Genomic DNA, 23,736 nt, shown 5'->3' with positions numbered 1-23,736 from the left:
AAGATCATCTGAGGTGGTATTGAGAACCTTCAGTCCATGCACCAGAAGAGTTTGGACAGAGAGAACCATCTCACACACCTCACCCCTGCACATCCTATTGGTGGAAGGAGCCACAGTTCCAGCAGTGGTCGCATCAATCACCTCGAGACCCTCAGAACTGGAGTGGACGCGTGTCATCCTCAACACAGAAGCACTGCCTGAGAAGAAGATCTAGTATACAATCAAATTGAGTATTTCTACAGCAAGGAGTCGAGAAAATCAAGGATGATTTCTGATCCCTATTCCGCTCCTTCCCAACCATCCTGCTTTAAGTATGGGTGATTTTGTCTTCAAATCAGGTGACCTGGCTATACCAATTGGTGGATGCTAACACTCAAGAGGCCAGATGATATAATATGGATCTCAAGTAGAAACTCATTTGTTTGGTGACGTTGGTCCATGATTGCAGTTCCAGGCTGATGCCGTTTATGTGGTACTGGGGTTGACCAGGTGCTCATGGTGTTCTTGGTCTCAACGGTAATGACGAATCATGACACCACTTCCCCCCCCCCCCCCCCACCCCTTGCTCCAACACACTTTACTGAACCCTGATTTACTTTTTGTGAGAAACCTCTAACCTGATTCAGCTCCATCAATATATTGGGCAAAAATCAAAATGATGAAGGATCTCATCAGACAGCAGCAGGGGTTCAAAGATTCCTTTTATCTTTACGAGATAATGCATTCAAAATATAATATTCTGGGTATGATATATTTCAAATTTTTTCTGCTGTAAAGGCAACCAAGGAGTCAAGATTGTGCGGCGCCCCTAACAATAGGAGAAAGAGAGGCAAAAGAAAATCCCTTCAGAGTCACTGAGTGTCCGTGGATTCGTCTCCAGCGCTCCTGCAGCCTCTGCAGTCAGGAAGTCTTCAGCGCCCGAGGCCCTTCAGGAGCCCTTTTTGCCCTCAGCACCCTCTTGAGTCACGCTTTTGATACTTGGTTCCCATGACCCAGTCTCCAGCAGCCCACAGCCTTCGTCCGCAAATATTGCCTGATATTTGCAACCTATGCCTTAAATGTGTGGTGGCCCCAGGCGAGCCCTAGGACCCCATTGAGAATAGCTGGTCGAGACCTATCCTTTGTTGTGGAAAAATACTGCAGTGACTAGTCACTGTAACAAGTGATGGCTTCAACCTATGTGAGTCCATTAAAGGGATGGTCAATAATTTGAGATCGAGACGCTGCATCGTGGATGTTGCGTGCCCTGGTGAGTTCCTGTAACAGTTGGTTTACTGCTCCAGACAACAGCATTGCTGTTCCTTATGTCCCTATCATCTATATTGCCCAGCTATGAGCACCAGTCCTTGAGTAGCATGAATCAAGCTCAAAGCAGCTAATTTGTAACTCAATTGACAGAGTTTTTCAGCACCAGGCTCATCCGCAACTATACCCCTGTAAGAATAGGGTATAGGAAAAAGATGTTTTGCATTACAATTGCTGATATCATATAATCTCAGAATCAGAATCAGGATTTATTGTCATGAACACATCATGAAATTTAGTGTCTGTGGCAGCATCATAGAGCAAACATACATATTATAACCATCTTGCGACATTACTATAAATAAATAATACTAGTGCATGAAACGTAAGGCAGTGTCTTTGGTTCATCAATCATTCAGGAATCTGAGGGGAGAGGGGAAGAAGTTGTCCATGTGCTGTTGAGTGCTCATCTTTAGGCTCCTGTACCTTTCTCCTGATGATAGCAGAGTGAAGAGGGCATGGCCTGGGTGGGGGTTGGGGGGGCCCTTTGAGGATAGAGGCTGCTTTTTTAAGACACCACCTCATGTAGATGTCCTCAATGGAGTGAGGCCTGGTGCCTGTGATGTTGCAGGCTGAGTTAACCCTCTGGAGTTTATTCTTTTACAGAGAGTTGGCATGTCCATACCAGGCAGTGATGCAACCAGCCAGAATGCTCTCCATGGTACACCTGTAGAAGTTTTCGATAGTCTTCGATGACATACCGAATCTCCTCAGACATCTTACAAGTAGAGCTGCTGGTGAGCATTCTTTGTGATTTCATCAACATGGAGGTTCCAGGAGAGATCTTCGGAGATGTTGACACCCAGGAATTTTAATTTCTTGACCCTCTCTACTATTGAGCCCTCGATGAAGACTGGGGTCATGTTCTCCTGACTTCCTCCTGAAGTCCACAATCATCTTCTTGGTTTTGCTGATATTAAGCGCAAGTTTGTTGTCATTACACCATTCAATGAGCTGATCTATCTCCCTCCTGTACACTTCCTCATTGCCGTTTGTGATTCTGCCGACAACTGTGGTGTCATTGGCAAATTTGTAGATGACATTGGAATTTCCTGGCCACATAGTCTTGGGTATATAACAAGTAGAGCAATGGGCTATGCACGCATCCTTGGGGAGCGCCTGTGTTGATGATCAATAAGGAGGAGATGTTGTTTCCAATTCATACTGACTGTGGTCTTCTGATTAGAAAGTCAGTGTTCCAGTTGGGGGGTGAGGTACAGAAGCCTAGAGTTTGTAGCTTCTTGACCAGCTCTGAGGGAATAATGGTATTGAAGGCTGAACTGTAGTCGAAGAGCAGCCGTATATATAAATTAATGTTTTTGACGTTATCCAGAGCTGAGTGGAGAGCCAGCGATATTGCATCTGCCATGGAGCGATTGTGACAATAGACGAATTGAGGTGGGTCCAGATCTTTACTTAGGTACGTGCTATTTCTAGCCATGACCAACCTCTCGAAATATTTCATTTAATGCTGCTAGGCAGTTGGTATTGTGGCAGCCCACGCTACTCTTCTTGGGTACCAGGATGATTGATGCCCTTTTGAAGCTGGTGAGAACTGCCGCAACGAGAGGTTAAAAATGTCCATGAACACTCCATTTAGTTGGTTTGTGCAGATTTTCAGTACCCTGCCAGGTGCTTTTATCAAAATATCATACAAGTATTCTAATAGATTTCATTACATCTTTTATTTGTCAGATAATTCTGACATGAGCGAAGTGTGATAATTCCACCCATTCTTGCTGTGAGTAAATTCTAATTACTCCTCCCAATAATAATTTTAAAAATGAACTGTTTAAAGGTCATTTATATTTCCCAGTCTCAAATCCAGCAACATGTAACTATCACGCAGTTCTTTAATTCACCAACAGTGGGTGCCATGTTACCAAATATATCACTTGTAATAGTGACTAGTCACTGCAGTATTTTTCCACAACAAAGGATAGGTCTCGACCAGCTATTCTCAATGGGGCCCTAGGGCTCTCCTGGGGCCACCGCACATTTAAGTGAAAGCCTTGTTTTCTTTTCACGTCACATAAAATGAATATTTTTAGTGGGTTTTTTTGTGTAGTCGGTAGGAGAGAAGTTCCGAAAAAAAACGAAACCTGACTGGTTCACAGGGAAGGGGGCCCATAAACTTTGAGTAGAGTCCTCAGGGTGATAGAGCCAAAAAAAAAGGTTGAGAATGGCTGGTCTAGACACTAAATTCACTCAATGGCAGTCTTTCCACTACACTTGCTCCTTAACTTTTCCAACGACTCAGATTACTGCTCATTTTTGGAGAAGCAATTACATTTGATAATGCTAAGTGTGAATGTACAAATATACCAACCTGTCATCTGGAGATAAGTTCTTCCTGTTTCCGGATTTAATTGCTAATCTAACTGCTTGAGAAACTAGACATTAATTCTCCAACAGGTCAATGTGAAGCTGAAGAATCCAGTTTGTGTTAGAAAACGTTGTGAATAGCTGACTGATATGCCACTGTTAAGCAATGCCAGTGCATATTCTGGATGTCAACCTTCTACCAACATCCAACTGCCCTCGGCTGGACGGATGAAAATTGGACAAAGTTGTCCTTTCCTCTGTCTTGTTTTACAACACGAACATATTTCCACCTTGCTTCATTGTGGTCAAAAGCAGACAATCTTGCAGCTGGCCATTTCCTGAAATAGTTGTTGCCTCTTACCTGAGATTATTGACAGTGGGGATTCCACAGTTCTTGCTCTATTCAGTCACCACAATTTTTATCTGCATTGATTTCCTAAATTGATGGCATCCTGACTTCTGAATGAGAAGCATGAAGAATCAAAGCTCCACCAACATGTCCTAGTGTGATATTCAGTCCAACATTGCCCTGAATATTAAACTTCACACCCTGTTTACACCGACTGCTTACAAATGCCACCTACGAATACCTGAGTTTCATGATACTTTAACTAACTCCAAACTAAAAGCTTTTTTTTGTAAAACAGAGCCTCCCAGTACTATTCTCTTTTAATTCTTTCTCTCTTGTCCCAAATGAACCTACTTTGCCATCATGATTCAACAATGCTTCCCAGTCCCTTCATGTATTTAACTGGCAATTATTGTCTTTTCCTCTTTAAATGTGATACTCATACTTCTGTTATCTTTTCCAGGCAGGTATTCCTTCCCATTTATTCTACTCTGTTTTTCAGTATGTGCTCGATTCAAACCTTACCTGAATGATTCTACTGTTTGGTAACGTATCCTCCAGTAATACCACTTCCCCCCTCCTTTTCACTCATTAAATGTCTCCATGCTCTGACCTTTTGTAATTCATCCTCATCCTTTAATTCACCAGTTGAAGCTCATGGTTGAACAGGATTGCATACTCCTTTGGGATGCGTGACTCCACAGCCTTCTCCTTCAGAAAGTAGCTCTTCATTCTGAATATGAATCAGAATCAGGATTTATTCTCATGAAATTCAGTGCTTTGCGGCAGCGTCACAGTGTCAACATTCATATTATAACCATCTTACGACATTACAATAAATAAAATAATAATAACTATACTAGTGGATGAAAAGTCAGGCAGTTGTCTACGGTTCATTGATCATTCAGGAATCTGATGGCAGTGGGGAAGAAGCTGTCCTTTTCCCGTTGAGTGTTCGTCTTGAGGCTACTGCACCTTTTCCCCGATGGTAGCAGAGTGAAGAGGGCATGGCCTGGGTGGTGCGGGGTCTTTGAGGATAGAGGCTGCTTTTTTTTTGTCCTCGATGGAGTGAAGTCTGATGCCTGAGATGTTGCAGGGAATATGCTATTTAAATGTAAATAGTTGTTTACATTATCTGCAATAGTGCCATATAGGTTGCAGGATGGGGAATTCAAATACGGTTTTAGTGCAGATTTCAGTGTCACATGGATGCATTCCAGCATCAATAGCTGCTGCTTGAAAGAACCATTAAATTGGAACCCTTAAGTGGGCATAAATGATCCAAGATACAATTTCAAGACCAATATTTCTCTCTAAAACTAAATGAATTTATAGCGCATTTCTCAGATAATTTTGTGATTTTTCATGTCTCTCATTTGCAATAGCATCCCCTTGGGACAGAGCCTCGAAGAGTATACCTGCGAAGGAAAAAGAGCAGCAAAGATGGAGCCAACAAGAGCCAGGTAACAAAGACAGCTGACTTGCCCACTGTAAGAGCGTCCCACTTGCAGTCAGATGCATCTTTTAGTACTGTGCCATTGAAGGAGTGCACAACAATCTGCTTTAAAGGCAATAATTGTGATACCTTCAGTATCAGCAAGAATGCAGTAAAGAGACAAAAGTTCATCCAGTGGATGATGCAATTCAACAAAATGTTGCTAATCTCATCTGTTTTAGATTTAGAGCAAAATGACATTGATAGATCCCCCTGAGAACAATTTTCTTTCTTTTTCATTATTTTTATTAAAATTGAAATTTCACATCCAAAAATAAAGAGTACATGTGGATATATATTAAAATTCAAAAAGAAACATTGCACTTAAATCATATCATTTCATCCAAGGTACCTCACATTTTAATTGAACAGATTCTGTTGTATTGATATTTTATTGAGAAAAAGGGAAAATTTGAACCTACTACCAAGAAAGAAGCTGGTCAAAAACAAAAGAACTGGAAGACAGAATTCTTGTCGGAGTGATAAATTACCTCATCAGTCAACAGTTCTACCTTTGTAACAAATCAACGTTTACAAAAGTAATTCAAAAAGGATCCCCACAGTGTTTGAGAATTTACATTCAAATCAGAAATTGAGTCTCTAATCTTCTCTAAGTTTAAACATGACATGACGTCACGGAGCCATTGATCAGGCGGGGTGACGTCCCTCCATCTGAGCCACACCGCCCGCCTTAGCCGCAAGAGAAATAAAAGCTAATACATGCAGCTCAGGGGTGGTTGAAGTTACGTCACTCTCTCCAACAATACCAAAGAAAACAGTAAGGGATTTGATTTAAAATTATCTTTAAAAAAGTGCAGATAAAATTTGAGTGCAAATTTTAACCTCTGACTTTGCTGTTGGGAATTTTTATTCTTCATTTAAGTTGATGGAAAACAAAAATAAAGATTGTAAATTCAAACGTACAATGTATGTACTGTGCACTATGTGTTTTTGCGTGTGTACCATGGTCTAGAGTAGGGGTGGCCAAACTTGCTTAATGTAAGAGCCACAAATGATAGAGCTCAGATGGTTGAGAGCCGCAGGACAAGAACAAAATTCACACGTACATTTTTATTGTTACATACACATTTTGTAACAAAAATTTTAAATAAATTTTAAGAAATGCATATTAAATCCAATAATATTTATTCATGCATGCAGTTTTTAAACTGTTAATTTGAATTAGTTTCAGTAATCAAAGACACAAATATGTAAAAAAAGGTAAACCAAAAAATGAGAGGTATTTTAACTAGATTTCCACCTTACAAAATTAGTCTTATTATAATTATATTTTTTACGACTAAAATACAATGCTCCAAATAACAGGCTGTTAAAAGACGTGAGTCGGGCGGGTAAGGGGGAGAGACCGGCAGCGAGCCACATATTAAAGGTCAAAGAGCCGCATGTGGCTTGCAAGCTGAGGTTTGGCCACCCCTGGTCTAGAGAGATGCTGCTTCACTATGCGAGCAGCCCCAAGTCTGGCAGTGCATGAAACCATGAACAAACACGTGGACATGGGACATGGGCAGTGAACTGAAACGGGTTGCCGCTGGGAGATCTTCGCTATTGCAGCAGACAGAGTGAAGGTGCTCAAAGCGTTTTCCCAGACAAGATGGAGGAACCAAATCTCATATTCCATCTGGGCATCCCACTGAATGGCATCAACATTGACTTCTCCAGTTTCCATTAGCCCCTCCTCCCCCATCTCTCCAGTTCCCCTATCTCTATAGGCCCTTTCAGGTGGACCAGGCAACACTGCAAGCAGCCTTTTGAGTCCACAAGATCAACTCCTGTTGCCCCCCTCAAGGTGGAGAGCCCACCTGAAAGGGCCTTACGTCTCCTTCCCTCCAGCTCTGTCTCTCTCTCCCTCTCTTTTCCTTTCCTTCCTTTCCTCCACAGCTTTGCATTCTCAGAGCCACACCCTCCCACCATCTATTCTCACTTTTCCTCTCCTGACCTTCAAGGGGCCAGAATACCCGACTGTAAAGCCGCCTATTCTACCCCAATGCAGCTGTCGGGTGCCCACCTGAAAGAGGAGAACCCGGCCAGGAGGAGCACTTACCTAACCCTCCTCCTGTAGGTATATTCTCCGGCTTGGAGAATCCGCCGTTGCACCTGAAAGCAGCAGTAGGACTACGGCCACAGGAGCTGGCATTCACTCGGACACAGTTCTCCTTCAGCCGGCATGTTCAGGTGACAAAAAGGCTTCTTCTCCGTGGCCACCTGAACATCCCAGCTGCCCTCCCCCTGCCACGTCTGCCGGTATATTATCTGTGTCCAAGCACCTGAAAGCAGCTTATGCCTTTAGCCTGTTTGTCTGTGCTCCTTCTCCTGTCCTTTCTTTCCTCCACCCCCAGCCTTTTTATTTAAGCACCTGCCTACTTTATGCTCATACCCTGAACAAGGGCTCAGGCCCAAAATGTTGGTTACATATCTTAACCTCTTATAGATGTTACGTGACCTGCTGAGATCCCCCAGCATGTTGAATTGGCCAAGTCGCTGGAACAGGCCGAGCTCGAGAATGACAACTTTGAAGACAGTGAACTTTCTCACCCAGGTGACCCCTTCCAAAGACCGGCTGTTCCTGCTACCCCAGCCCTAATGGCTGCCGCTTCCCGTGCCAGGGAGTGCTTTATCTGCAGCAAGAGCCAGCATCCCTGATCTCGTTGCCTGGCTAAAGACTCAGTGTGTTCCACCTGTGGCAAGAAAGGGCATTGGGCAAGGGTTTGCCTCGTGAGGGAAGTTCAGGGAAATCCGTGGCCTACACCGCTCCTGGATCCGATTCCAGCCCCAAGCCATCTGCCCCGAATTCACCTGAAACCACTTGCTGCGCTACACCCCGATGGAGGGTGGCAGCGAGGAAACGGTGCGAAAAGGCTCGGTGGCCATCTTGCCGCGACCCAAATTCAAACTCGGTGTCACCATCGTCAGACGAGGAAGGAGAGCAGCTATCTTGCCATGCTATGAGTTGACGCCATCTTACCCAATCAGGGTAACCCAGGATGGTGGGGGCCACTCGAATGAGGAGTATGGAGTCTCCGGGTCCTAGATCAGGAGAGACCTCACCAGCTCAGCAACTCCATAAGGTAAGCAGACATTCCATTCAATACCACTAAATAGTAGATCTGTTGTTTGAAGGTGGGGGAATTCTGTAAATTTCACTTGTATGTACTTGATGAATTGTGTACTTGGGTCTGGGCTTCCTGTGTCACCTTAAAAATGTGACCTTGGAGAATTCACGAACGGGAACACCTTTTTCCTCTCTATCATTGATGAATACTCCCTCTTCTCGTTCACCATTCCACGTCCAGACACGTCCACTTCATCAGTTATAAAGGCCCTAGACTCCATTTACGCCCTGTTTGGGTATCCTAGCTATATTCATAGTGACTGGGGCTCAGCCTTTATGAGTGATGAGCTACGTCAGTATCTGCTGGTGAGGGGCATCGTGTCCAGCAGGACTACTAGCTACAACCCCCTGGGGAACTGGCAGGTTGAAAAGGAGAATGCCATAGTCTGGAAAGCTCTCAAAGTGGCCCTGAAGTCAAAAGGCCTTCCAGGCTCATGGTGGCAGGAAGTCCTCCCTATGGCGCTCCATTCCATCCAGTAGCTACTATGTACCGCAACCAATGCTACTTCTCATGAGCTCCTATTCACTTTCGAAAGAAGGTCGACATCGGGAACTACACTCCCAACCTGGCTCACCCCTCCTGGCCCAATCCTTCTCAGGAAGCATATTCACAATATTTAAGAAAATGCCAAGAAAACGAAAGCGAAGCAAGACATTTCTTTTAACTCTGAAAGCCAGCAGGAGAGTTTTTTTTAAAATAGATACATTATCAAGTAACCTAATTAGGTAACTATAAAATGTTTTCTCATGACATGAGAACAAAACATAAGCAACTAGTTAGGAAGTTCCAATGTCTCTAAGGAACAGACCGACCCTCTGGTGGAAAGGGTGAAACTCCTCCATGCCAATCCCACGTATGCCTATGTGGAGAACTCGGATGGCAGAGAGGACACCGTCTCCATCAGGGACTTGGCACCCGCCAGAACAGAGGGTCCTTTGCCTCAATTGCCCTGCGAGCCACGGAGCTCATTCTCGCCACCCCCAGTCAGAGCCTCGAGGAATCCAGTTCAGGAGGAAAGTGCATGCCCCTCCACCATTGAGCCAACCTGCCTCTCTTCCCTCACAAGGGGACCAGGCAACCCAAGAAGTCCAAGGCCCCCCAGTGCTAAGGCGCTCCACGAGGATCTCCAGACCCCCGGACTGCTTAAATCTGTAAATTTGTAAATGGCTGTATATTTTTCAACCTTTTTTTCTGAACCCATGTTCTCTGTCTTCATTCACAGACCTTAAATTCTACAGGAAGGGGTGAATGCAGTGAACTGGGATTCACTGGTGGTGTGTTGTGCTGATGGCTGGCCCCTGCCTCCTGGCTATGCCCCCAGCTGCTCACATATAACCCTGGGTTCCCACCTCCCGAAGACTATTCTAAGTCCCTACCCACTTTTATAACCTAATAAAATTGTTTGTTCTCCCTCCAGTCATGAGGGATATATAAAAGATTGTTGATTTTACATGGGAAAAGTTACAGCAAAGAATTGATAGAAATGATGACTTGATTTTTCAAGGATTGAAAGTTTGAAAGAGTCCTTTCAAAAGTTGTCAACTGGATTGAAATTTAAGTTCTCAGATAAATGCAAAATCAGTTTGCATTAGCTGTGTTGTAATAACAATTGTGCTTGCATTTTAAATGAGACCTTGATTGGGCAATGAACCTACTGAAGATTATTTAATTTTAATGTGATCTTTGGCATTTGTTATTAATTTTTATTTGATTGGTATTTACATTTCATTTATGTATTTACAGAAGACCATGCCAGTTCCCAGTCAAGCAGCTGCATTCCCGACCACCTTATTTCCTCTACTCCAGCAACTTCTCCTCTCTCACATGCCCATCAACCTGCCGCTTACCCATTCTACCATAGTAATTTACAACGGCTAATTAGCCAGCAAGCACACCTTTGAGAGGTGGGAGGAAGCTGCAGCAACTGTCAGAAACCTGCAGGGTGCATGTGCAAACATCACGTTGACAATACTTGAGCTCCAGATTGATCCGGATGTTCTGAGGCAGTGGCACCACCCAGAACGCTTGGAGTGTGTGCAAATGGCTGGATGTAATGCTCGCGGGTCTTCAACCTGAAATATCCACCCTTTCTCATCCCACATATGGCATCCAAGCTGTGCACACACACACCTCTGCTTTGCAAGTTCTTCGTAGTGTGCATCTCCTCACTTGGATCACCTGTTACCCTCCTTATCTTTCTTAATTTCATTCCACTTAAGCAAGAACTGTCGTCAGTCCAGGTGCAGGTGATGCACACCTAAAAAATGAAACAGGGTCCTACTACTCCCTATTGCTGCAGTGCCCCACCCTCTGCCTTTGCATACGAAGGATTGGCACTAAACAGTTACCAATTTTTTTAAAAAATGATGTAAGTTTAAGACAATGCTTAAATATAGTGACAAATTTTGTTTATTAACCTCACACCCATGGATTCACTGAAACAGTCCACACCTATAAATGACATTGCTGTCAATTATAATCACTGAGACATTCTCCTTCAAAGCAAAGAGAGCAAAGCAAAAACTTCAAGATCCTTAACTACCTGAGTAAGTGAAATAATGTTTTAAAGCAATTATGCAAAATCTGACTGTTCCTTAGAGATATTGGAACTTCCTAACTAGTTGTTTATGTTTTGTTCTCATGTCATGAGAAAACATTTTATATTTACCTAATTAGGTTACTTGATAATGTATCTGTTTTTAAAAAAACTCTTCTGCTGGCTTTCAGAGTTAAAAGAAATATCTTGCTTCAGTTTCGTTTTCTTGGTATTTTCTTAAATATTATTAATTACTAATATGACATTTCTTCAAGTAATTTTCTGCTGTAAGGAACTAAGTCGGTATCCCATTCTGTGGGCAATAGATTCCTTTTCACGCTAAATCTTGACAGGATATCTGGTCACCTGTTAATTTAAGGGAAGCTCGCTGTTACTGGAACTTACACACAAGAAATACAAAAGGCATCTTGCTCTGGAGTGCTTTGCAGGTTCTTTGTTGATATTGTTAGGTCCCAAATGAACTTTAAGCTGACATGCAATTTCTGCAACATTCAACAGCTCCTTCTGCCTCCAGCTACAACACCGCTTATCTTGCTGATCGCAGGGCCTCCAGTGCTAGTTGCCGCATGGAATTGGACAAAAGCAGCTATATCAAACTGGCTATAAACACTGCAATTTGTAGTGACACAATTCATTCTAAATCCCGGAGGGTTGTGATTCTTTGGAATTGTTCAATGCTTTAAACAGGAAGATTCTTTTGTTAAAAGCAGTACTTTGAAATACTTAAAAATGTCAGCCTGCTATCTTCTAATAGTCCTAGGTCAGAATCAGAATTTAGCGTCAGGGATACATCACGACATTTGTTGTTTTGCGGTAGCATTTCAGGTGCAAAGTGGCTAATAAATAATTAAATTAGTGCAAAAGTAGAGGAAGTGCCTGTGGTTCATTGCCCATTCCAGAAATCTGATGGCAGAGAGGAAGAAGCTGCTTTTGCACTGTTCAATGTTCATCTTCAGGCTCCCGTGCCTCCTTCCTGATGGTAGCAGTGAGAAGCGGGCACGGCTGGGGCGGAAAGAGGCTGTTTTCTTGTGACAACGCCTCTTTTTGGTGTCCTTAATGGAGCAAAGACTGATGCCCATGATGGAACTGGCCGAGTTGACAACTCTCTGTAGTCTTTTCCTGTACTGTCCATTGGTCCCTCCATACCCAAAGAGTGATGCAGCCAGTCAGAATGGTCTCCATTGTACCCCTGTAGAAATTTGCAAGTCTTTAGAGACATACCAAATCTCTTCAAACTCCTCACGAAGTATAGTCTCTGTTATTTGTGCTGCTCCCATTGTCTCAGTTTTGCCCTCCTAAAAGGACCAATCCATTTAGCCTTGAACTGAGCTAATACTCACGTCTAACAAGAAGTGCTGTCATACGAGAGTCAGTAGATTTACTCCTATCCAATTTCCAGATGAGCTTCCCAGCCTGTAAGAAGTCATGAGCTGGTGTCACTAACTTCTAGCTTGTTGAAATTAGCACCAAAATAGATCAATTTTCCTTCATTAGCTCAATGAAATTATGAAATTTATTCTGGATCTGACTGCTTGGGAGACCCACGAGGGTGGGAGGGATAATGTCAAGAACTGATTCAGGTTTCTGAGTGCAGGAATTGCCACCAAAGGCTTAGTTAACAGCTTTTCTGGTCTCCTATCTGAAGACTCTGAAGAATTTCTTTTACTCAGAAGAGGATTGCTTGAATGTATCCAGTAAAAGTAAATTTGTGTTTCCCAAACACTGCTATCTCTTTGTTCCATAAATTGCATGTTTTCCTCCATAAGCCCCTTTCACACTTGAAAATGATTCCAGGAATCCAATGTCAATCAGCTTTTAAAGTGGCAAGTGTGAAAGCAAAATCTGCTCAACGCTGGCGTCAGATGACGCCATCTCATGCCCGGGATTTCCAGCCTCGACCCCTATTACAATCCCCGGCGTCTGCAGACGCCGGCGTTGTGATCAGGCAAGTGTGAAACGGGCAATTGCTTTGCAGGCACTTCCGATTAAAGGTAGAACAGACCAAACGCCGGAGATAAACCCTTGCAAGTGTGAAAGCATTCAGTGTCCCGTTTAGGAGTGGTCTAGTGTGAAAGGCCAAACCCTCCATTCCTATCCCGGGACACAATGGTCGATTTATTGGGATGCAAGTGTGAAAGGGGCTATATACTTCACAGGCTGCGGTGATATGACCACCAGCCTAGTGAAGGGGCGATCTCTGTACCTGCTGGAAGACCACCTAAGCGGCTGTCAATCAGCCGACCTGAATAGACCCCCTAGGGGGCTGACTCCACCTGGCCAGCTCATAGGTTTAATTTGGCATCTGCACACCCTCCATAGCTAAGCAGCTGTTACAAACCAAGGCTACAAATATAAACAAAATGACTCCTTCAATGTGCATTACTTACAAGTAGGTTCACAAATTAAACTCAATGCTAACATAATTACCAGAGTAGAATATTGTTCTTAAATCAATAAAACCTCATTCTTCTGATGCTAGCACTTCTCCCAAATATCAACAACTATGGCTGACCTTCATATATCTTCTTTGTTTCTCTCCAGCTTATCCCAGTTGATTCTTATTTTTCACTTCTTATGTTTCATCTGTCACCGCTTGTCAAAGTCTAAATTTCAATCCAGTGGATTTAACGACCTCGCCACATTACCCTCAAAATCCTTGGTGTGCAGATATTGCCGCCGTCTGCTTCAAGGGACTTTCTCAGTATCCCCACGAGCTGTGGCCGGCACTCTGTTAATCCCACTTATGAAACCAATGTGAAATTGACTTTCTTTAATATCTGATAATTTTGTTAATGTTACAATACAGGCATACAAAATTAGAACATATGAAACTAATAACAATAGACTGAAGCCAAATCTGTAGATACTGAAATCTTGAGAAAAGAAAAACAAAGTTTCCAGAAATATTCATCAGCAAAGATGGTGTTTATGAAGATCGTGTCTATTTGGATCGTGTGATGGCCTCCACGAACACTTCAAAGTACAATATTTGCATTTTCTAAGGATGGATGGGAATTCAGGTATATGAGGGCTTTCTTTTGATTAAAAACTGGAACAGTTGGTTGAGGAGATGTGTAGAAAATCATATTGCAGAGACACACAACTATGAATCATCCAACATGTAGCTACTGGCAGAGAGATTATTCACCTCAAGTTTTCCAAAATGAATCATGATATTGAACTTCCTTTCAAAGTGAAAGGTGTTCCCAGGATGAATGCTATGAAAAAAAGAATAAAGGACTTTTAAATAGCTTTGCTGTTGCACGACACTCGGCATGGGGCAGTGCCATAGCACTGCTGGTCGTGCTGCCAACTCACTGCAGCCCACTTTCGATCCTGACTTTGGGTGTTGTCTGTATGGAGCTTCTCCACTCTCTGTGTGATTGCACAAGGTTGCCCCAGGTGCTCCAGTTTCCTCTTCCATTCCAAAATATGCTGGTAGTAAGCCGTGGTGCAAGTAAGTGACAATGCCAGTCGAAGGGCTGTGCAAATTGACATCAGTGATGTACTTTCTACTTCGATCAGGCACTCCTAAGTGGGAGTTATATAAATCAAAACAAAGATGGGAATGAAATGTACATTAGCATTAATGATAAGAACTGGTCTGATTTATGTCATCATTGCATGACTAATACAATTGATGTAAGATATAGACTGGTGCAATATAATTTTTCTTAACCCACAGAAGTTGCGTAAATTAAATTCTAATGTATCTGATATATATTTTAGATGCAGGGAAAAAGTAGGTACCTTCTTACATTTTACTTGGTCATGCTCTAAACTGAAACCTTTTTGGGGAAATGTATGAATTTTATTAAACCAGATTATTGGGAAGCAATTGCCACTAAGTCCAGTATTGTTTCTTGTAGGAAATATTATGGACGTAAGACCTAAAATGACGCTGTCCAGGAACCAATTCTTAAGATTGCATTAGCAGTGGCCAGGAAATGTCTGACTCCCTTCTGGACATAGTCCGATGGAATGTGGAAATGCATAGTTGGGTTCCCCTGGAGAAACTTACAATTTAAGGGGAAAAAAATATAGTATGTTTTCGGAGGTATAGCAGCCATATCTACAAATACAGGTTTCGGCACTCGTACTGTTTTTGAATTTTTTATCCTTTATTCTCCCATATTTGAGATCTAGGTAGGGGAAAAAAAAGAACTGGACTTTCTGAAGTTCATTCCGGATCCCAACAGTTCCTTTTTCTTTCTTTCCTCTATCTTTTCTTTCTTCTTTTTCTTCATTTCATGTCTCTATTATTTCTCTTTCTGTTCTTTTTTCCTTCATTTTTCTTTTCAAGGGGTTTTTGTTTGGGGAAGGAGGGATGAGGTCTTTTCTGGAAATTTGGACACTGTGTATCAATGATTCATTTTCATTTATTTAATATATTTGTCATGGTTAATTATTGATTCTTGTCTGATCATAAAACTAAAATAAAATATTTTTAAAAATCAAAGGACTTCCATAGGCGTGAGAGATCTGATGGGATTGATCTTCTGGGAGTTGGCATGGGCCCAGACTGAATGATTTTCTGTTATGTTGTAATGAGCAAGTTAGACAGGTGGACTCGGGGTTTTCACAAAACATTTCTGTATCTTTCTTCTTCACCTCGTTGCTGAAAGCCATGAGCAGGAAATCCATGTAATATCATTCCAATCTGAAGAAATAGCTCGAGCATCACTAGAGGGTGCGGACCCCACCAGGTAACACCATCCGAGGAACTGACACCAAAATGACTGTCTATAACATTTTTGTGCAGTGTTTCAACAGAAATGTATTATTTTTTATAAAAATATCCCTGTAGTTAATTATATCAACAAAAACATTTTTCGTAAGCCCATCTTACATGTATCAATATACCTACAAGGCTAAAACTCAATGCTAATTTACTTTTTGAATCTTCTAATGTGCTCCAGTCAGAGCTGTCGATTTACCCAATTACAATAATGCTTTGAATCATGTGGCTTCGTCTGCCCCTGCTACAAGCATGCACTGTTGTTTTTGTTGCTGCTGGTGTTTTTATAGTCGCTTCTTTTGTCAAATTCTCTCGTGTTTTAGCTACAATATTGTGGTCTTTAGTGTTTGTGAACCTACATCAATAACGTTTTTGAGAATGAAGTAGTAATTAAAGGAAAAGAAGGAGAAAAATCAAAAAAGGAGCTTCCGCTCAGTTAATGTAACAATAAAGTTTAACGTTAAAAATCAACATAATTTTGATGTAGTTCTTAAATGTTTTTATTTCGAATTCTATTGTTTTCTTACTGAATGTTCACTTTAACCACAGGAAACTATGTAAATGTAAATACATTTAGGCTGTGCAGATGATATTGTAATTTAAAGCTTTAATTTTAATTATGCTAGTTGTTTATCTCACTACTATTGCCATTACATTCAGTGATATACAAGAATTATGATCTATGAATAACATTAGTACAAAAAACATTATTAAGGATACTGTATGGTCTATTATGGGAGGAGGTTCATGTGTGGTGACACCATGAGTTACCTGCACTAGGTGGCACCAACTCTAGTGACACCACTGAAAAATATTGTTCATCCTGGATCAAAATTGTGAAATTCTCCATATGATTTCAAAGTACAGTGTGTGTATATAAAAAAAAACAACCTTCCATTCCTATACCACCTTTGATGTTCGCAGGGTCAATTAAGTACTTTTACTTTAGGTGTGGTTGTTGAAGTAAAGGTGGACAGAAAGTTCCCACTAAAAGTTATGTGTCACTGGCCAGGCAAAATGTTCCTAATGAGAGTTAATTATTGACCAAGATCTTCCCTGCTCTTCTCTAGGGTAATGCCATGGGATTTTAGTCAAGTTGGAAGTGTCCCAACTAAAATACAGTAAACTTTCTTTTTGTGGTTAAATGTTTGTTGCAGATTGGAACTGATAAATTTGTGATAAAGTGAGTCACACCAACAGCTAATTAACACACTTCAGAGGAGGGCACAAATCCACTTTCTTATGGCTGAGAGACTTTGGCAACAAATACTGGCCACATTCTCAAAAGTGAATCTTGCCTCTGTGGTGATATGTTTCCTCCATTGTATATAGTTATGGTTGACTACTGTATATATGCAGCTCGCCCACCCATGGATGACTCATATCTATGACTCCTCCCCCATGGTCCTGGGCCATAAAGGTTGAGCATCATAACCAGGGAGAACTCCAGCCTTAAGCCTAAGATGCAGAATTTGATGCAAGAGGTTGAGTCACATTGGGTTTATTTGTCATTCATACCATAAACATTGCAGTGTACAGTGAAAAATGAGATAACGTTTCTCTGGACCATGGAGCTGGTCCATGGTAAATTACATCAGAAACTTTTTTTTAATAACAACATATCACTTATTATATTATATTACATATGCTTGCCATGTGTATCCCCAGAGTTCAGAAGCCTCATGGCTTGGGGGAGAAAGCTGTTTCGCAATCTGGTCTTGAGGGCTCGAATGCTTCATGGATGGCAGGAGGAAAAATAGAATGTAGGAGTTCTTCACCATGTTTATAGCCTTCTGCAGACAATGGTCATTATAAATGTCCATCATGACAGGGAGAGAGGCCCCAGTGATCCCCTCAGCAGTCCTCACTATCCACTTCAAGGGCTTGCGTTCTGGGATGTTGCAGTTCCTGAACCAGGTGGTGATGTAGTTACACAGAATGTGGTGAAGGTGAAGGGTGAAAGCTGAACTTTCCTCAACCTCCGCAGGAAGTAAAGGCATGATTGGGCCTCTTGGCAATGGATCTGGTGCTGGGGGACCAGGCGAGATTCTCCGCCAGGTGCACGCCAAGGAATTTGGTGGTTGACTACCAGGACGGTGGAGCCACTGATAGTCAGCAGAGAGTGATTTCCCCCCAAGCTCTCCTGAACAATGAACATTTGATCAATGACAATATTTTCAAACTCCTTATCCTTCCAATTGCACTGCTACTTCAATCAGGATACCCATATCATTTGGTCACAAGTAATCTGTAACAGTCAGGATTCCTACTCTTATATGTGCTCCAATGTACTCTTATTCCTAGAGCTTTATCACAAACCCAGTTCCCTTGCATATTCAAAGCCTACATCCCCACCTCTGCCACAAGAGCAGTTTCCTACGACAAGAGCACTATCCAATGAAATCTCAAAGCCCTTCTCCCATCCACAAATCGCACTCCAGGAAGTTGACAGAATGCATTCCGCATGCCTGGATGAACTCAGCTCCATGGAGATCACCACTAAGCAGAACAAAACACCCCCCCCCCCCCCACCCCTCCTCAGATTGGCATCTCCTCCACCACTATCACAGCCTGCGGTTATCTGCCATCTAAAAAGATATATTGGGATTAGTCAATGAGTTTATTGTAACATCAAAAGCAGCAGATGCATTGGTATCACCATCCTCGATTTTCCTTCCCAGTTGCACATCATTCTGACTTGGAAATATATTGTCTTTCATCATCAGTGGATCTAAACCTCAGAACTCTCTCCCCTCAATGGTACTATGGGTATACTATCACTAGGACTGCAGTGGTTCAACGAGCCAGCTCAATTCCTCCTTCTCATGGTCGACTAGGGGCTGGCAATAAATTCTGACCCAATGCAGCGGTGCCCAGAGCCAGAAATTTGAAGGTTAAAAAGGTAAAAGTAAAATACAATTCAATTATGATTCAATAATATGGCCAGTGTGGGATTTTGTCATAAGTGGGCTAGGAGGCACTTAACAGATTTCAGATTTATTGCCAGAGGACGTGCATGACATCACATAAAACCCTGAGATTCTTTTTTCCTGCAGGCGAGGCAGAATCACGTGAACTGGTAGTGAAAAAAAGAAACTGTTCACAGCGTAAACATCTAAACAAACAAGAACTGCAAACAGATAACGAATGTAAACAAACTGACTTGTGGAATATAGAGAGAACAAAAGAAAAATCAATAAAGTGCACGAGTAAGAGCCCTTAAATGAGTCTCTGACCAAGTTTGTCATTGAGGTCAGGCAGGTGAGGAATTTGCAAGTTGATGCTCCCTTTCTAGCATTTCTGCTAGGCCTGATGGATGATTTGAGCTTCTTAGCACCATCCTGAATGCTCCTTCTCCAATCTAAGTTGTCACAGGCCAAAGGTACCCTGGAGTCAGTGAGGTTGGTGTACTTCCTCAAGGCACATCCTTGAATCCTTTCTTCTGTGTAGCTGGTTATTTCTTTTTGCAACAGAATTCAGGCCTGTTTTGAATGCCCTGCATAGGGGAAACAGATGAATGACTGAGTGTAAATATGCCACAAAGATGGGGTGTTTGCCTGCCTGACACAGGTTCACCCTATCCTGGCTCCTCATGATCTTGTATACCTTTATTAAGTCACCTCTAATCCTTCCTCGCTCCAAAGAGAAAAGTCCCAGATCTGTCTACCTCCATTCATGTGACATGTTTCCCAATCTAGGCAACCTCCTGGTAAATCTCCTCGGCACCCTCTCTAAAGCATCCTCATCCTAGGATTAACATGCATGCAGTTCCTACCCATGTATGGCACAGAAACCAATTGTTATCATGTGGACAATCTTTGTCTCAAGCTTTCACAGTCATACACCATGATTCCTCTATACCTCCCCTCAGTGCAACTTCAAACCCAGTTTTGAGGAACCAGAGAAGTTCATTACATTTCTCTTTCCAGTGCAGCTGCCTGACCTGCTGAATATCCCAGAATCAGAATCAGGGTTTATTGTCATGAACAAGTCATAAAAATGGGTGAAGTAAAGCGTCATAGTATAAACATTTATACTATAACCATCCTACCACAGTAAGATTTTTTTTTAAATAGTGCACGAAAAGTAAGGCAGTGTCTTTGGTACATTGATCATTCAGGAGTCTGATGGGAGCGGGGAAGAAGCTGTCCTTGTGCCACTGAGTGCTCGTTTTTATGCTCCTATATCTCCTTCCCGATGGTAGCAGAGTGAAGAGGGCATGGCCTGGGTGGTGGGGGGTCTTTGAGGATAGAGGCTGCTTTTTCTTTAAGACATCGCCTTATGTAGATGTCCTTGATGGAGTGAAGTCTGGTGCCTGTGACGTGGCAGGCCAAGTTAATAACCCTCTTTTCTTGTCCTGAGATTTGGTGCATCCATACCAGATACTGATGTAACCAGTCAGAATGCTCTCCACGGTACACCCGTAGATGTTTATGGGAGTTCGGTGATAAACCAAATTGCCTCAAACACCTCACAAAGTATAGCCACTGGTGAGCCTTCTCTGTGATTGTATCAACATGGAGGCTCCAGGACAGATCCTTGGAGATGTTGACACTCATGAATTTTAATTTCTTGACCCTCTCCACTACTGAGCCCTCAATGAGGAAGCCCTGGCTCCTTCTTGAAGTACACAATCATCTCCTTGGTTTTGCTAACTTAGTGCAAGATTGTTGATCTGACACCACTCAAAGTGCTGTTCAATCTCCCTCCTGTATGATTTCTCATTGCTGTTTGTGACAACTGTGGTGTCATCGGGATTATGCCTGGCCACATAGTCATGGGTGTATAATGAGTAGAGCAGTGGGTGAAGCACGCATCCTTGGGGGTGAGCCTGTGCTGTTAATCAGTAAGGAGGAGACGTTGTTTCCAGTTCATACTGACTGTGGTCTTCTGATGAGAAAGTCAAAGATCCAGTTGCAGAGGGGGGTACAGGGGCCTAGAGTCTGTAGCTTCTTGTCCAGCACTCAGGGAATAATAGTATTGAAGGCCGAGCTGTAGTCGATGAAGAGCAGATGTATGTATGAATTGCTATTTCAGAATTTTCTGCCTGAACAACATTTCTTAGTTTCCAGAGAAGCCAATTTTCAATGATATTAATACTTTTCTTTGAGAAATAGGGTTTTGCAAAAGAATTTCTAGGCCAGAGTCTTTGACCTTTGTACCTGCCCTTCTGCACACAACCCTCAAACACAAATTCCACAACGCTGACTCTGATTCCATTCCTCTCTCCAGCCACTGAACCAACTATTTGCAGTGTTTGCATTCACCCTGATCCCACAAGGCATTTAATCTTCCACACTCACTTTGTCACATGGACTGCCATCTTCAATGTTTTGTTAAATTGAACACACCTACCATTTGAAATCCTCACTTATAATTCCAGGCAGTGGTGTTACAATACTGTCTTGCTATTTAGTCATCATAAATGCATCTATACAGTTCGTATTCTTTCCCAAATCAAGACTTGTTCGCCCATACTGTCAAGAAACTGATTTCCATTATAATAATTCACTCTGTACAATATTCGACCAAACCTTGCGAGAAAAATAAAGTCAAATTAATGGGGTTGTGGTGCGCTGTTAGCCAGAATCAGACACACACAAGGTAAAGACTGTACAACAGGCTTTAATCCACAAAGACTTCCACAGTAGCTGCATTAACTCTGAGTGAGGCCTCGGGAGGCCGGCGCAGGAGCATATCCTGGAGGATGATGGACACCTGCCCAGGTGGGGCTTGATCCCTTCAGGCCGACTGATTGATAGCCGGCCAGGTGATATCCTGTCCCTTTACACTCCTGCAGGTACAGAGGTTGCCCCCTGCAGTAGGCCAGTGGTGTACCACCACATTCACCCCTTCTTTAAACTTGTCCCGGGGGGGGCAGTAACAAGGAATCGTACCCACTATACAACATTAAATATTCATAGGTTGAGACGATCCTACGGCCGCTGGGGTCTCTGTGACCGTCATAGGACTGGCTCCTGGTCACTGGTCGGAGGGGAAGTGGGGGGGGGGTGGCGGCAGGGGTCTGTATGACTGGTGTGATGCTGCGCGGAGGGGAGGCCGGGGTCCAGGGTCGATGTAAGAGGGTCGATTGGATGGGAAGGGGGGCAGGTTCGTCTCCCAGGGCTGAAGCGGGCCCCTGGTGGTCAAGGAGGTCCTGTGCGCCCCATACCTGCCTAGGGATGGGGATGTTTGCCTGGTCAGTGTCGTCCTGGGCTGAAGGATGACGTGGTGTGGTGGGTGCTCCTGCTGGTGCCAGGTCCCTGGTTGAGATGGTGTCCTCCCTGCCACTGCCGAACCTAACGTAGGCTTAGTTGTGGTTCGCATGTAGGAGGAAGACCTGCTCGACCAGGGCTTCGGCCTTGTGTATCTGTACGTGCTTACTCAGGAGCACTGGTCCCGGGGATGTGAGCCATGCTGGGAGGGGCATTCCAGTTCCCGACTTCCTGGGGAATGAGAACAGACGTTCACGAGGGGTCTCGTTGGTAGCCGTGCACAGCAGCGACTGAATGGCATGGAGCGCCTCAGGAAGGGCGTCCTGCCAGTACTCAATGGCCCACCCTTTTGACTTGAGAGCCAGGAGGACTGCCTTCCAGACCACAGCATTTTCACGTTCCACTTGCCCATTGCCTCTCAGGTTATAGCTCATCGTGCGACTGGTCGTGATGCTCCTCGCTATCAGGTACTGGCGCAGCTCGTCATTCATGAAACTAGACCCCCGGTCCCTGTCGATGAAGGCAGGGTAGCCAAATATGGTGAAGATCTGCCCCAGGGCCCTGATGACGGTATCCAGGCAAGGGATAGTGAAAGGGAAGCGTGAGTACGCCTCCACTACTGTGAGGAAGTAGATGTTTTGGTTCTTGGAAGGCAGGGGCCCTTTGAAGTCCATGCCGAGACGCTCGAAGGTCCGAGTAGCCTTTACAACATGGGCCTGGAGTGGGTGAAAGAAACGGGGCTTACACTCTGCGCAGACCCGACAGGCCTCAGTCATGTCCCTGATGTCCCTGATGGTGTACGGTAGGTTCCGGGACTTAATGAAGTGGTACAACCTGGTGACACCCGGATGGCAGAAGGACTCTGCAATGCCTGCAGCCTGTCGTCGTGCATAGACGTGCAGGTGCGAGAGAGGGCATCGGGGAAGTTGTTAAACTTCCCGGGGCAGTACTGGATGTCGTAGCTGTAGGTTGCCAGCTCGACTCTCCAGCCCAGGATCTTGTCGTTCTTGATCTTGCTCTTGTGGGTAGTTTTAAACATGAATGCCACGGCCCGCTGGTCCATGAGGAGGGTGAATCTCCTGCCGGTCAGGTAGTGGCGCCAGGGGCGGACCGCTTCCACATTCGCCTGGGCCTCCTTTTCAATGGCGGAATGCCCTAGCTCGGAGCCGTGGAGGGTTCTTGAGAAGAAAGCCTCCTGGTTGAGGGTAGCGGCGAGGGCTGCCTCGGAGGCATCGCTCTCCACCTGGAAGCGGGAGTCCTCATCCACAGACTGCATTGTGGCATCCTCAATGTCTTGCCTGATGAGGATGAAGGCTGTCTGCGCCTTGGGTGGGAGGGGAAAAGTTGTAGCTTGGGCCAGTGGACGGATCTTGTCCAAGAAGCGAGGGATCCACTGCGTGTAATGGGAGAATAGGCCAAGGCATCTGCGGAGGGCCTTTAGCGTGGGTGGGCGCATCCTTTCTGGATCTGGGCCAATGACCCCATGGGCCACGATGAACCCCAGGATGGGGAGGCGGGTGGTGCTAAACACACACTTCTCCTTGTTGAAAATGAGGTTCAGCTCCGCGGCCGTCTGGAGGAATCTCTCCAGGTTAGCATCGTGGTCCTGCTGGTCACGGCC

General features: G+C 43.8%; 1 protein-coding gene across 1 annotated transcript in view; it reads left to right on the top strand.

Annotated features, from left to right (window-relative positions):
• The first annotated feature begins 11,025 nt into the window (after window positions 1-11,025).
• LOC138742305 (plakophilin-3-like) overlaps window positions 11,026-23,736 on the top strand; it is a 69,758-nt gene continuing 57,047 nt past the window's right edge. Inside the window, exon 1 of the mRNA XM_069896564.1 lies at window positions 11,026-11,151. The gene's annotated coding sequence lies outside the window, so the exon portion shown is untranslated. The remainder of the gene's footprint in view (window positions 11,152-23,736) is intronic.

The sequence above is a fragment of the Narcine bancroftii genome, chromosome 1, assembly GCF_036971445.1.
Source record: "Narcine bancroftii isolate sNarBan1 chromosome 1, sNarBan1.hap1, whole genome shotgun sequence".
Lineage (NCBI taxonomy): Eukaryota > Metazoa > Chordata > Chondrichthyes > Torpediniformes > Narcinidae > Narcine > Narcine bancroftii.
The sequence above is the reverse complement of the archived record's forward strand: the minus strand, read 5'-3'. Positions and strand labels throughout refer to the sequence as shown.